Source organism: Aegilops tauschii, chromosome 2 (genome assembly GCF_002575655.3).
Source record: "Aegilops tauschii subsp. strangulata cultivar AL8/78 chromosome 2, Aet v6.0, whole genome shotgun sequence".
NCBI lineage: Eukaryota > Viridiplantae > Streptophyta > Magnoliopsida > Poales > Poaceae > Aegilops > Aegilops tauschii.
Window position 1 is genome coordinate 398,740,777 of NC_053036.3, and position 16,005 is coordinate 398,756,781.

A 16,005-nucleotide genomic window follows, 5' to 3' on the forward strand; every position below is an offset into this window, starting at 1 on the left:
CTTGAGCTCTTGCAACTTCTCCTTCTCCGCATATCGAGACCTCCTTGATCTTTGATCACTTCATCCACACAAAACCCAACAGAAAGCTCGGTAAGATCCGTTAGTATAATAAAGAAAATCACTACTCTAAGTACTGCAAACCAATTAATATTTGTTTTTGCATTTTATCTACTGTAATATAATTTTTCCATGGCTTATACCACCGATAGGACCGATAGTTTCATCAAAACAAGCAACATAATGCATCAAAAACAGAATCTGTCTTAAACAGGACAGTCTGTAGTAATCTGAACACTACCATACTTATGTGACTCCAAAAATTCTGAACAATTAGGACAACGTAAAAAATTTGTATAGCAAGACTGTGCAAAAAGTTTTAGAAATGTTTGCCATTCCAGTAAAAAATGAAAATTCACGCGCTGCAGCCAAAGTTTCTGTTTCTGCACCCCACATACCAACAAGCAATCTAATCATCCTAAAGGCAAATCTTGGCACATGATATAATACAATGGCTTTGTACAAGGGGATAATTATTTTTGTTGAAAATTTTCTGTAATTGAGATTCACAAAGTTTCCATGGGCATGAACACAGTTCAAGGCTAGCTCCCACTTTCACAATGCTCGTCCCTCTCACTTTGACTTTTCTTTTAATGAAGTTTTAAGTTTCCCCTCTATATTTTTTTGTTATTAAACTTTATAAAAGCACTCATCAGAATTAAATGACTCTCTAAAACTTCCGGGTTGTCTCCCTGTAGGGATTTCTTTAAAGCCATTAAGCTAGGCATAAAGTGCTCAAGTAATGGATCCACCCAGATCCCAAGGTATATCAAAGCCAATTTTACTTAACAACGATTTGGCATTTAGTAGTGAGCCCAAAGCAACATATATCAAGCAACGATGAAGTCTAAGTCTCTTCCTATGCATCGGCATGTCATACAAGAACAATTCATGCACATCAAGTAAAGGCCAATACATAGCATAAGCAGTTTCTTGCAATTTTATCGTGTTAGAAACATAAAGAGGCAGAGATGTAGGTCCTCTCTCATAATAATTGCAAGTAGGAGCAGCAAGCACATGCATATTACATTCATCAAAATCGTCATGTGCAACGGTAAAATGCAACCCATCAACATAATCCTTAATAAGTTCAACTTCTCCGATATAGTGTAGTTGGGAGAATTCAAAAAGATAATAGGACTATCATGTGTGGGTACAATAGCAACAATGTCATTCTTAACATAAGGAACTATAGCAAGTTCATCTCCATAAGCATAATTCATATTGGCATCCTGGCCACAAGCATAACAACCATCAAGTTCATCAAAAAGGGATATTTCAAATGAATCAACGGGATCATAGCAATTATCATCGCATTCATCCTTCGGTGAGAACGAAGGGGAATTAATTAATGTATGAGTTGGACGGTTACTCTCATTAGAAGGTAGGCACGGGTAGCTAATCCGTTCTTCCTCCACTTGTTCTTCGCTCTCCTCATCATCTTTTTCATCCAATGAGCTCACAGTTTCATCAATTCCTTCTTCCATAGACTCCTGCAAAATATTAGCCTCTTCTTGGACAGCGGAGACTTTCTCAATAAATTCATCAATATCGGAATTGTATTCGTAATTATCATAGCAATATTTAAGGATGGCAAAATTTTCAGGTCTATAAACATCATCATCAAAAGCTTCATCCTTTTCAAACAAAGATTCAATTTCATAAGCACCCTTAAAAGCAACAAATTCTTCTATTCGTTCCACATCATAATAAACATATATACTATTAGCAAAAGAAGCTAAGGTTTCATTATCATTAAATTCACATGAAAAGGGGAGATGTGGAGCGTCCATCCTAGAGCAACAAGTATAATCATATCTCTGGCATAAATTCCAAGCATACCAATGCAACATATAAATTTGATCCCATAATAGTTTCCCTTTTTGTGTCAAGCGATAATCCCTAAAGTATTCACGTTGATCCAACGTTACTCCCATTATTAGGTTGAATGGGGTTTTCTCAGGATTATCAAAGTAATGCATAATATTTTTTACATAACCAACATCGAGGGTTTTAGGAGGTCCCCCATCTCCATGAGTAGCAAGTACCACTAATTTTTTTGGTGTTTCGTGTTCCATATCCTAACTAAAATAGAGAATAACTTAGAGCAGGAAATAAAAACTACTTAGTGATAAAGCAAACAAGCACACATGAGAATATTCACCCCACGCTATTGCTCCCCGGCAACGGCGCCAGAAAAAGGTCTTGATAACCCACAAGTATAGGGGATCAATTTTAGCCTCTTTCGATAAGTAAGAGTGTCGAACCCAACGAGGATCTAAAGGTAGAACAAAGATTCCCTCAAGTTCTATCGACCACCGATACAACTCTACGCACACTTGACGTTTGCTTTACTAGAAACAAGTATGAAACTATTTTGTAGGAGTGATACTAGAACTTTTTTAAAAGAATAAAACTAGAAGTACTTTGCAATAAAATATAGGTGTTTAGTAAAAGGGTTTGTGTCAACAAGAAAGTTATTGTCCCTAGGCAATCGATAACAAGTACCGGTAATCATTCTTGTAATTTTATATGAGGGAGAGGCATGAGCTAACATACTTTCTCTACTTGGATCATATGCACTTATGATTGGAACTCTAGCAAGTATCCGCAACTACTAAAGATCATTAAGGTAGTTAAACCCAACCATAGCATTAAGTATCAAGTCCTCTTTACTCCCATACGTCATACCCCACCTACTCGGGTTTAAGTTTCTGTCACTCTCGCAACCCACCGTGAGCGAACCATGAACATATTGAAACACCCTACAGCGGGGGCCCCTCACGTTTGCGCGAGAACGAAGGGCACCGTAGGACAGCACCATAAATAAAATATACAATCATACCAACCAAGATCACGATTAACCCACAGGACAAAACGGATCTATTCAAACGTCATAGGATAACCATAGATCATTGGGAAATAATATATGGAGTTGAGCACCATGTTTAAGTAGAGATTACAGTGGGGGGAAGAGGTGTTACACCGCTGCATAGAGGGGGAGAAAGTTGGTGTTGACGGTAGCAAGGTTGTTGATGTAGATCGCCATCACTTTCCTAGCCCCGGCGGCACTCCGGCGCCACCGGGAGAGAGGGGGAGAGAGCCCCCCTCCTTCTTCTTCTTCCTTGGCCTCCCACCTAGATGGGAGGAGGGTTCTCCCTCTGGTCCATGGCCTCCATTGTTGTGGAGGGGCGAGAGCCCCTCCGAGATTGGATCTGTCTCTCTGCTCCCTTATGTTTCGCGCTCCCCAGATCTGGCCCTTCACGGTTTCTTAAATTCCCGGAGATCCATAACTCCGATTGTGCTGAAATTTTTACACGACTTTTTTCCATAAATTATCTTTCTTGTGCCCGAAGAAGGGCTCCAACCGACGTTTGAGGAGGGCACAAGACACCAGGGCGCGCCTGGGCCCTGGTGGCGCGCCTTGGTGGGTTGTGGGCACTGTGGGCACCCGTTTGCATTGATTCCACCTCCTAAAATCACATATATTCCAAAATAATTCGCACTGTGGGCACTGGAGCATGTGCTTGTAGTTCAAATTTGAATTATGGACTACATTAAATGCGTAGAAAACTTAGTAATTAGTAATATATTTACAATGGCCAAACGAACCCTGAACAGTTTCAAATTTCAGCCCGACACTCCTATTATTCTATGTTGCCTATAGAAAACAAAGTTCAAGGTGAGAAGAGGCAGCGATTGTCGTTTCACCCAAAAAAGGGGCATGTTTCTGTACCGGAACCATGAGGATTGCGACAGGCTCCGGTATGTAAGAGGCTTGTAATATAGCTTCGCCCAAATTGGACAATTATATGTACCATGTAGGGACACCATGCCTAGTTTCATGATTTCCTGGTGAGTTTTGGATTTACAGAGATTTAAAAACCGAGATTCGCAATGTTTGTGGCCAAGCCAGGACGGCGAGACGGTTGAATTCGGCCCCATTCGTTCCATGGGACCTAAACATGCACCCCAAGGAAATATGTACATTTTTTCTAGCCATTTTGGTTTACTATAGCATGTATTTGTAGTTCGGATTTGAATTATGGACATTAAATGCCTAAAAAACTCAATTAATGAATAAAAAAGGTCAAATGAACCCTGAATAATTTCAAAGTTCAGCGCAAATCTCCCGTTTTTCCTTGTCGCGTGTAGAAGAAAATATGAGGCTAGAAGAGGGAGTGATTATCGTTTAGCCCACAAGGGGACACGTTTCCCTATCGAAACCACGAGGGTTCTTGCGATAGGCTCCGGTTTGTAAGAGGTTTGTAATAAAGCTTGGCCCAAATTGGCAATGTTTTTACCATGACATATATGTGCCATGACGTGACACCATGCCACCTTTGATGACTTTCTGGTGAGCTTTGGATTTATGGGGACTTAAAAACCGAGATTCGAAATGTTTGAGGACGAGCCAGGACACCGATACGGTTGTAATTCATTACCATTCCTTTCATGGGACCTAAACATGCACCCAAGGACACATGTATAATTTTTCTAGCCATTTTGGTGAACTGGAGCATATTTGTACTTTAGATTTGAATTATGGACATTAAATGCCTAGGAAACTCAATTAGTATATAAAAGGGCCAAACAAACCCTGAATAAGTTTAAATTTTAGCACAGATATCCTGTCGTTCCATGTTGCCCGTGAACACGTTTCCCTATCGGAACCACGGGGCTTCTTTGAGAGAAGCTCCGGTTTTTGTAAGAGGTTTGTAATAAAGCTTTGCCCAAATTGGACAATGTTTTTACCACGACATATATGTGCCATGACGTGATACCACGCCACCTTTGATGACTTTCTGGTGAGTTTAGGATTTACGGGGATTTAAAACCGAGATTCCAAATGTTTGAGGACGAGCCAGGACACGGGTACGATTGTAATTCATTCCCATTCCTGGCATCGGACCTAAACATGCACCCAAGGACACATGTATAAATTTTCTAGCCATTTTGGTGAACTGGAGCATGTATTTGAAGTTCAGATTTGAATTATGGATATTAAATGCCTAGGAAACTCAATTAGTGTATAATAAGGCCAAACGAACCCTGAATAAGTTTAAATTTCAGCACGGATATCCTGTCATTCCATGTTGCCCGTAGAAGAAAATACAAGGCAAAAAGAGGCAGTGATTACGTTTTTCCCACAAGTGGGACACGTTTCCCTATCGGAACCACGAGGCTTCTTTGAGAGAAGCTCCAGTTTGTAAGAGGCTTGTAATAAAACATGCGCCACAATGGACGAAAAAAATCCTCCTCATATAAGTGCCATGTCGTGACACCATGCCAGGTTTCACGATTTTCGGCTTAGTTTTTGATTTACGGGGATTTAAAAACCGAGATTCTTCTCACGAAATGTTTTCAAATAGCACACGGTTCACTCACGAAAGCCGATATTCCATGAAAACTTCATGCAAACCATATTTTAAAGTTTCATAAAAATCTGAAAAAATGGGATGTTAAGAAGGTGATGTTTTATTGCGACACAAAATTTCAAGTTGAAAAACATTACGAGATGTGAGCTATGAAAAAGATAAATTCAACCCTGAATAGTGACATTACTATTCGGCACTATTCAACGCTGATTTTGTCTTTTTCATAGCTCGCATCTCGGAATGTGTTTCAACTTGAAATTTTGTGTGGCAATAAAACATCATCCTCTTAACATCCCGCATTTTTTTCAAAATTATTTGAAACTTCAAAACCTCTTTTTCTCGTGGTTTTCACCTGTTTCCACCGAATGTTGGTTTCTGTATGATATTCTTCCCCCTGCTGCACGCGCGATCTGAGTCGTGCGTTCTGATTGGCCAGAACCCCAACCCCACGGATCATACGTGCGCACCGTTGGATGCTCCCAGATCGAACGACAACCCTGAGCCCTTTTGACAGCACATGCAGTACATGGGTAAGCACTGTGCGCATGCGTCGTGCTAGCTCATGCTTCCTTCTCTACTAGGTTTTCAAAACAGGCTACCGTTTCTCGCCACTCCTCTCATCGGTTTCTCGCCTCTTCTTCCATCGTTTTCCCGCTACCAGTGTCAGTGCTCATTGAAGGCTAGCGGCGACACACCAGCCATGTAAAATATCCCACATAGTTTCTAAAAGCACAAATGTGTGTGATAGGAGGGAGTAGGTCCCATAGGGTGACCAGCATGAAACGCCTTAATGGAAAGGAAGAAATTCTTATCAGCAAGGGTCGGCTTCCCATCCGCTAGCCTAGTCGAATAGAACGCAGAAGTTAAGCGTGGTCGGGCTGAAGTAGTCCAAGGATGGGTGACCCGGTGGGAAGTTGCATATCTCAAGCTTCATTTAAATGCCATGACACAGTCATTATAGAGATACATTATATCTCTATAGTGACCTATCATGGCAATTATATAAACCTTGGGATCCTTGTTTTGCTAATTTGTAGACTATGTTTTTACGGGTTATTTTTTGCTCTAAAAAATTAAAGAAGGATTGACTGGACCTGTCATGGCGATTATATAAACCTACTATGTTTTTTATGGGTTATTTTTTCCTCTAAAAAATTAATGAATGATTGACTTGACCTGTCATGGCGATTATATAAACCTTTTTCAGGTTGCATGCAGGGTATAGGGGGCAGGGTGTTCTTCTCGAGCATGTTTTGAGGCTTGTGCATTATGCTGAAGTTCAACCATGGAGTCTTCTAGGTTGTACATGTGCCAGGATCTGGTGGAATGTAGATGATATCCAACGGCCAGTAGTGCTCGGATTTGTCATCTCTATACCGTCGGATTGGCTTCATCCAACGACCAACTTTCAAAGTTATTCGCACACTATATAGGTGTATAGATATAGATGTATAGATATATATATATGTCCCATGCTAGACCAAATAAAGTTTGACTGCATGCGTGGGACGACCCCACCCCCCCCCCCCCCCCCCCCGCCGCCGCCTCGAAGTTGGGAAACTGACATCGTAATGTAGTTGGTGGCCCATCGAAGTTGTGCATTTTGGATTTAAACACATCACACACCACCGTACCCATACATATTTTTGGGCCGTATGCAATGTATACGGGGTCTTCTGATCGACCACGTCTCCCTTGTGCGGTTTTTTGTGACAACACGCATATCTGTGGGCTCCCCGAGTGTATATATATCATCCATTTAACCGATAATGAGGGGTATGTGTTGGCCATGAATGGATTCCTCCTAGTTCGTGTTAGGGCCGGTCACCGTCACATGTCGCTCAACCAAAGCTCGAGCTCATGCGTTGTCAGGATTCCCTCCCACATGCTCGGATTGCTGGGTTCGACCTACATCAAACCCTGCATATCTCGTCCTTAACTACCTTGCCTTCATGGTTGTTGTCTGTATCGAGAGGTAGGTATGACATCTAAATTGTACATATTCTATATTGAAAACACACATCACCCCTTCCCAACGTACATCATTTTGGGCCGCATGCAAGAGGTGCTAGTTTTGTGGTCCCTCTCGTGCGATTTTTATGATGTTTCAATCTATTGGCCCAAGCGGTTTATCGACAACAACAACTGTCGTTTGACCAAACAATAGATTCATTGGCCCGTCTTATGGTAGGTCATGGCGACATGCATGTATGACCAAAGTATCGATCATTACGTGCATCCGCGCCGCTGACACGAAGTGGGAGGTGCTGGGCCAATCATCCTAGCTAGGTGCGACATTATGTCATTATATATATCCAAGGGTGCTTTCGGGTTTGCGAGGCAGGTGCCACCAAAGTTATGCATTGTGTATTTAAAGTTTTAAACATCCCCAATGTTCCTACATATATTTGGCCACTTCCAGGTGGTTCTTGACTTCTGGCCCCTCTCATCGATCTTCGACGACGCGCCCAACCATGGGCACGCGTGGTCAAAGTTGTGCATTGGAATTTTGAACATCACAGACCACCCTTTTCACTCATATATATTTGGGCCACATGTTGGTGTGGTTGTCTTCTGACCCTCTCTAACATTATTTTTTGCTGCAAAGACTCTGATGACGCTCAATGGACACGGGTATAATATCTTAACCGTGTGCAATACAAGTGCGCCGTGAATCACCACGCCTGCGCAAGCGCGAGCAAAGGTGGAGGTACTGGCTCAACCGTGTATGATGCAAGTGCGCTGTAAAATCACCACGACTACGCAAGCGCGAGCAAAGGGTGGAGGTACTGGCTTAACCGTGTGCGATGCAAGTGCGCTGTAAAAACACCACGTGTGCAAGCTAAGGCGGGTAATTTTATTTGGAAATTAGGATGAACCGTGTGCGATAGACCAGCTAGCTAGAAATATAAAAACAAACTAACCGCCTTGAGCGTTCTAGAAATCGGCGGTTCCGCGCCACTTTTCCTTATTATCATACAGGCATATTGTTATTTGACCGTGTGCGATCTTGGGCACTCCCGCCCCGCATCAATTCCTTTACCCAAATTTTAGTAGCCGCCGTACTTAAACTGTCGCCCACACTCCTCTAGCACTGACCTTATAGTAAAATTGCAGTAGCCGAGGCATTTGAACCGTCGCCCTCCGTCGTCCACCACCATCTCCACGCACCATTACTAAAAATTTCAGTAGCCGCGGCGTATCCTCAAACACCAACCCCCCTCCACAATCCCCCACCCGTCCCCTCCCCCCTCGAACCCTAGCTTGCGGCCGCCGTCGACGCCACCACCAACCCCTGCTGGTGTGCCCGTTCCTCCTAGCTTAGATAATAAAGTTAAGGTTACCCAGCGATTCCCATACCGTCGCCCCACTCCCTTGAGTTTTTAGATGAGGCCTGCGGCGTACCTCCCTGCCAGATCCACATCCCCTGCTCCAGAATGTCGCAGCCTAAGCTCGACCACGTATCCCAGGGAGCCCGACGAGCGTTCGGCCAAGAAGAGGTTTATCATGGCCTCTCCGGCGGACATTGGCGAGGTGGCCGCCGTTCGCCCCGACCTGTGGATCCCGGAGAAACACGTCACCGTGGAAGCAGGCAAAGACGACTACGTTGCCATGCCGAAGGCTTCATGTCAGCAGGCTAGCATATTACTGTATCTCGGGAAAGCTGGCTACGACATCAAGCTCGTCCATAGCGACGGCTTCACGTGGGCCATGTCACAGGTTAAGTGGTCCATCCCCAACCCCTCTGGTTTAACCGCCATCGATCTCTTCGACGGCCCTGCCGCTGATCTCCTCCGCCAAGCGGTCAAGGATTTGCGAGCCTTATACGCCATCGAGCCCATTTTGTCATTTCTGAAGGACACGTTCTACGGCGGCGGCTTGGGATCCTCAATTGCCAAGTCAAATCTCATCGACCACGAGGAGGGCACCCACGAAGGTTCTTCCAAGGTGAAACAGCCCATCTGTGACATCAGAGAGCGCACCATGGGTCTGTGCTCTTCCAACTGGAAGGATCCCGTCCATGAAATGTGAGGCAACATTCTATCAGCAAATCTTACCTTTTCTAGTTTGCCAACCCGTACCCTTTGTTGTAGTAGCATTTGTCGTGCGGTGATTTAACTGTGCCGTGTTTAATTATTTCAGTTATGCAAAAATGTATTGTTAAATAGGGCTATGTGATGTTTAAGTATGAATTGTCCACTTCAGTTTCACGAATGGCTATATTTGGTTGTTTATAGTGAGTAGATGTTTTGTTTATCTGTATTTGGTTGTTAGGTTGGTTGGAGTGAGCATTTTTCTAGTTATCGAGCAGATGCCTTGTTTATATGTATTTGGTTCTTAGTTTGGTTGCAGTGAGCATTTGTCCAGTTATCAAGCTGATGCCACGTTTATCTGTATTTGGTTGTTAGGTTGTTTTTTTAGCATTTGTCCAGTTATCAAGCAGATGCCTTGTTTATCTGTATTTGGTTGTTAGGTTGCTTTTTTTAGCATTTGTCCAGTTATCGAGCAGATGCCTCGTTTATCTTTATCTGCTTGTTAGGTTGGTTGAAGTGAGCATTTGTCCAGTTTTCAAGCATATGCCCTGTTTATCTGTATTTGCTTGTTAGGTTGGTTGCAGTGAGACTCTGTCCAGTTTTCAATGGCTATATTTGGTTGTTATACTGGTCATTTATGCCTTGTTTATTTCAGTCATTCACAATGTGTTGTTCACTATGTGCAAGTCGGAACTGTGCCGCTCGACTACATCAATACCAGTTTGAACGGCTATATTTGGTTCCAGTTATTCCTGGTGTAGTTAACACATGCCCTTTATTTCAGTTTTACACATTTATCCAGTGTGATGTTTATGCATTACCTACGTTCTATTCATTTTCAACAATACCAGTTTGAATTGCAATATTTGATGGCTGTTAAGCCTGCTGTCGGTAACATTGCCTTCCATTTTATATCTGCTTTAACATCATGCTGAAACCAACACATTCAAGCTATCATTTGGAGATGATGTTGTTTACCTTTGCTATATTTGTTTGATGTTAAGGTTGCTGTACTTATCATGCCTTTCCACTGCTTATGCATGACAACAATGGGAGTGGCCACCATTTTCCGCCAAGGTTAGCTTCATCCCTCGGCTTGTACTCCCCCCGTCGTTCCATAATGTAGTGCATATAGATCTAGGCCTGGACACTTGTTAGCTTGTAATATTGACTTGTTGCTTGTAGGTACATATGCCCTTGGCAAGGACCCACGGATCGACGTCAGTATTTCCCCCAAGAGGAAGGGATGATGTAGCACAGCGACGGTAGGTATTTCCCTCAGTGATGAAACCAAGGTTATCGAACCAGTAGGAGAACCAAGCAACACAACGTAAACAGCACCTGCATACAAACAACACCTCGCAACCCGACGTTTTAAAGGGGTTGTCAATCCGTTTCGGGGTACGGCGCCTCAAGGTAGGAAAACGGACGTGAAGTAAATTGTAGTAGATTGATAGATCGAACACCAAATAAAATAAATAGAGATAAAATGCAGCAAGGTATTTTTGTATTTTTTAGTTTAATAGATCTGAATAAAAATGCAAAGGAAAAGTAGATCGCAAGGCAAATATATGAGAAGCAAGACCCGGGGGCGTAGGTTTCACTAGTGGCTTCTCTCGAGAAAAATAGCAAACGGTGGGTAAACAAATTACTGTTGGGAAATTGATAGAACTTCAAATAATTATGACGATATCCAGGCAATGATCATTACATAGGCATCACATCCAAGATTAGTAGACCGACTCCTGCCTGCATCTACTACTATTACTCCACACATCGACCACTATCCAGCATGCATCTAGTGTATTAAGTTCATGAAAAATGGAGTAATGCAATAAGAACGATGACATGATGTAAACAAGATCCGTTATCTATTGTGGCAGATAGGGATCCCATCTTTTTATCCTTAGTAGCAACGATACATACGTGTCGGTTCCCTTTTTGTCACTGGGATCAAGCACCGTAAGATTGAATCCACTACCGGGCACCTCTTCACATTGCAAGATAAATAAATCAAGTTGGCCAAACAAAACCCAAATATCGGAGAAGAAATACGAGGCTATAAGAGATCATGCATATAAGAGATCAAAGAAACTCAAATAACTTTCATGGATATAGAAAGATATAACTGATCATAAACTCAAAGTTCATCAGATCCCGACAAACACACTGCAAAAGAGTTACATCATATGGATCTCCAAGAGACCATTGTATTGAGAATTCAGTGAGAGAGAGAAAGCCATCTAGCTACTAACTACGGACCCGAAGGTCTACAAAGAACTACTCACGCATCATCGGAGAGGCACCAATGGAAGTGGTGAACCCCTCTATGATGGTGTCTAGATTGGATCAGGTGGTTCTGGACTCTGCGGCGGCTGGATGAATATTTCGTCGATGCCTTTAGGGTTTCTGGAATATTGGGGTATTTATAGAGCAAAGAGGCGGTCCGGGGGGCACCCGAGGTGGGCACCACCCACCGGGGCGCGCCTGGGCCTCCTGGCGCGCCCTGGTGGGTTGTGCCCCGCTCGGGGCACCCCCTAGGTGCAACCAGGGCCCATTGCCTTCCTTCTGGCCCATAAACAATCTCCGTGAAGTTTTGGGGCATATGGACTTCGTTTGATATTGATTTCCTGCGATGTAAAAAACATGGAAAAAACAACAACTGGCACTTGGCACTATGTCAATAGGTTAGTACCAAAAAATGATATAAAATGACTATAAAATGATTATAAAACATCCAAGATTGATAATAAAACAGCATGGAACAATCAAAAATTATAGATACGTTGGCGACGTATCACGTACTAGTGTATATCATGCCATCATGTTTCCATCTTCGACATGTTTGTGAATTATGGCATGCAACCACTTTAATAGACACATCGTATAGTTATATCATGTCATCCGGTTTACATAGTCATCATATTTTTAAGTATGTCATTCTATCCTGTTTAGTTAGCCATCATACATGTGAAATTGTGTCATGCTATCCTGTTTAATTAGCCATCATATATGTGAAATTATGTCATGCTATTCTGTTTGGTTAGACAACATAAATGTGAATTATTTCATGCCCTGTTTTCTTCCCTACTATCAATTACTTTTCTTGTTTATCAGCCATTTGAATTGGAGGGGGTGATGGCAGTATCTATGGGAGTAAAAACACGGTCTTCAGAAAAGATTGTGCTACCTGTCGATGCAGATAGAACCACGGTTGTACTTGCCCAAGAACCAGCCCCACCACACATAACCCAGACTCATGCAGATTTTACCCCTACCCAGTTGGACAGAGAACCAGCTACACCCCTTCTAACCCCAACCCTAGCAGATAGTAACCCAGTTCCAGTTGACTCAGCACCGTCTCCACCACAGAGCACCCAAACATGAGCAGTTAGTAAGGCAACTGCAGTTCCCAAAGCACGAGGACCACCACTCCGAACCCCAAGTCGACGCTTAAAGCAGAAGAAGAATTGTTCTCAGGTCAGGTTCCATAGCTATGGTTCATACTCCTTTGCTCTTGCATCACTGTATTTACTCATACCAACTAATTTCAAATTTGAAGGATGCAATTGAAACTTCAATGGTGCAACAGGTATGTTTTAAACCTATTTCTTTAACGTGTTTGCTGTTGTAACTTGCTCTATGTTGATTTCAGTTTCAATTGAATAAATAGTTATGTTCTCATGCCATGCACATTACAAGTGTTGTTATTGCTGTGTAGTTTCCCACACTTATATTCTGTCTATGCTGCTTTGTCTTAAATAGATATGATTTGAACTGTCTCTATCTTGATTTGGCAACATAAACTAGAATGATATAGACCATACAGTGACCATACTACATAGATATATGTTTGTTTCATGCTATTATCCTGTCCACCTTACTACTGAACTGGTTTACCAAAATGAGTTTCATACAACTTGGTAAACCTGTGATGTGTCTGTTTGTTTCTCTTTTAGAATGCACATAAAGTATTGGAGAAGAGTACCCCGTTATGCAATTGTAAAGGAAGTAATGCAGATAAGGTTCAAGATAGTGAGACATCCCTATTGGTCTCCAAGAAAGTTAATAAAAACTTTATTGAAGACACTGAGACAACCCCAAAGTCATGTCCCGATGTAGTGTTTGAGTTACTGGCCACTACTGCTGGCACCAGCTCTTTGAACTCGTTGCCTGCATCAGTTCGGCTTATTGAGTCTCAACTTTAAGTTGAAAGACATCGATCAGATGTTCTGCGACACGAAGACGAAGGACTGAGGAAGTCCCTGCAGAATTCAGATGCATACTTTCCGGTGCAACAACAAGCGCTGGAGGATTTAAGCGCCAAACAAGAGAAAGTTAATAAGCTTGCTAAGCATCTTTCTAGCATTATGGGTACCCAGGATATTGTTTCTTGAGCTTTTCTGAAGTGGTTTAAGTTCTGGACTTGTTTTGCTGCAGAGTTTATTTGCACTGGTCGACAACTTTGACAACCAGTGTATGTGATATGCTGCTTTGTTCCCTATATTTGCACTGGTGGTGAACTTTGATGCCCAGTGGATGTAATATGTGTAATTGTCGTGATAGCCTAGCATAAGTTGCTTGCTTATTTATTTCCTTGTTGTCTTGTTTATTTGTTTGCTTGTAGTCAGTGCAGTTCTTTTTCCGCGGTTTGCTAGTGGCCGCAATAACCTATTTTTTAAAACTAGGCCACAATAACCATGGGCTACATATTTACTGTAGTGACCATGGGCCTCCTACGGGCCGTACAAACAATGGGCCTTCTATGGGCCATAGAAACAATGGTCCTTCTACGGGCCGTAGCATCAATGGGCCTTCTACGGGCCGTAGCATCAATGGGCCTTCTACGGGCCCTATGATCGATTGGGCAAACATGGGCCAATAACGGACCGAATTATGGGTGTAAACGGGCTAGAGTTGGAATTATCCGTTCGTGGGCCGACCATAACGGGCCGTCGTTAATCGGCCGTATTTGATGACGCTATGAAAACGATCCAATGGATTAACATGCCACAAACGGGCCGACTATAACCATGGACTGAATTTGGCCCACAAGCAGAAAAGGTCAGTAACGGGCCTTAAGTAACTGAATGCTGGAAATGAGCCCAAGAATAAATGGTCCCTGAGAAGGCCGAAAGATAACACGGGCTGGAACTGGCCCAATGGAATAATGGGCCGTTAATGGGTATAAAGTGATACACTGTTCATTACGGGCAAGTTTCACCATGGGTCGTTAATGGGCCAAGAGTTACAAAGGGCCTCATATGGGCCGAAAGACGTCATGGGCCATACATGGGCCAGAAGTTACAACGGGCTGGAATCATATTGGACGGCCCAGATGACGCTACTAGCGTAATTCGGATAGGCCGTAATGGGCCGTGAGTTAGCGGGCTGTAAATGGGTTATATGCGAACGTGTCGTTAACAGGCTTTCCGTGGGTTGGCCCGCTACCTTTTGACCAAGTCAAACGGCCAGGCCTTTTCACCGGAATGGGCCTCTATTGGGCCGTGCCACGTGTCGACTATCATAGGCGCCTCTGGTCCAATGAGTGAATGACATCTGTCCCAACGGTGAGCCGACACATGGTTCCTCTGGCCATTGAGAATTTTACACGTGGAAAATCTCCATTGGTCTGGGTTGTTAACCGGTTATCGGATCCAAAACCAGACCCGATAGCTTAACGGCGACCCATTACGGTGGATGCCACGTGTGAGTTACCCTTGACGAAAGCACTTCCATGACGCGCCATTTATTGTCATGGAAGTGGACACTTCCGTGATGATAGTTTTGCTAATGTCATGGAACACTTCTACGACAGCACAGGTATGACTATCGTGATTCTGTCATAAAATCGTCATGGATGTACTTGCATGACAGAAAACGTGACCTACTGTGACAAGCACGTATCATCAAGGAAGTGGTTTTTTTTTTGTAGTGGAGACCCGTTCCACCGACTGACATGCAACTAGTTTTGTATAAAGGTGGCGGGCGGGTGTCTGTTTCTCCTACTTTAGTTGAATCGAATTTGACTACGGCCGGTCCTTGAAGAAGGTTAAAAGAGCAAACTTGATGAATCACCGTTGTGGTTTTTGCCTAGGTAAGAACGGTTCTTGCTAGAAGCCCGTAGCAGCCACGTAAAACTTGCAACAACAAAGTAGAGGACGTCTAACTTGTTTTTGCAAGGCATGTTGTGATGTGATATGGTCAAGATATGATGTCATATATGTTGATGTATGAGATGATCATGTTTTGTAATATTGACAACCGTCAGGAGCCTTAGGGTTGTCTCTTTATTGTATGAAGTGCAAACACTTCTAGCCGGCAACCCTATCCTAACCGCACCTAGTATCGGTGAGCCCATGTTGCTATATGTTTCAGCCACCAATCAGGTGGTCAGCGCGGTGCTTATGGTGGAACGGGAATCTGAGGGCCATAAATTTCAAGTCCAGAAGCCAGTCTATTATGTGTCTGAGGTGCTAACGCCATGTAAAACACGTTACCCGCACTATCAAAAGATAGCTTAGAGAGTCTTCATC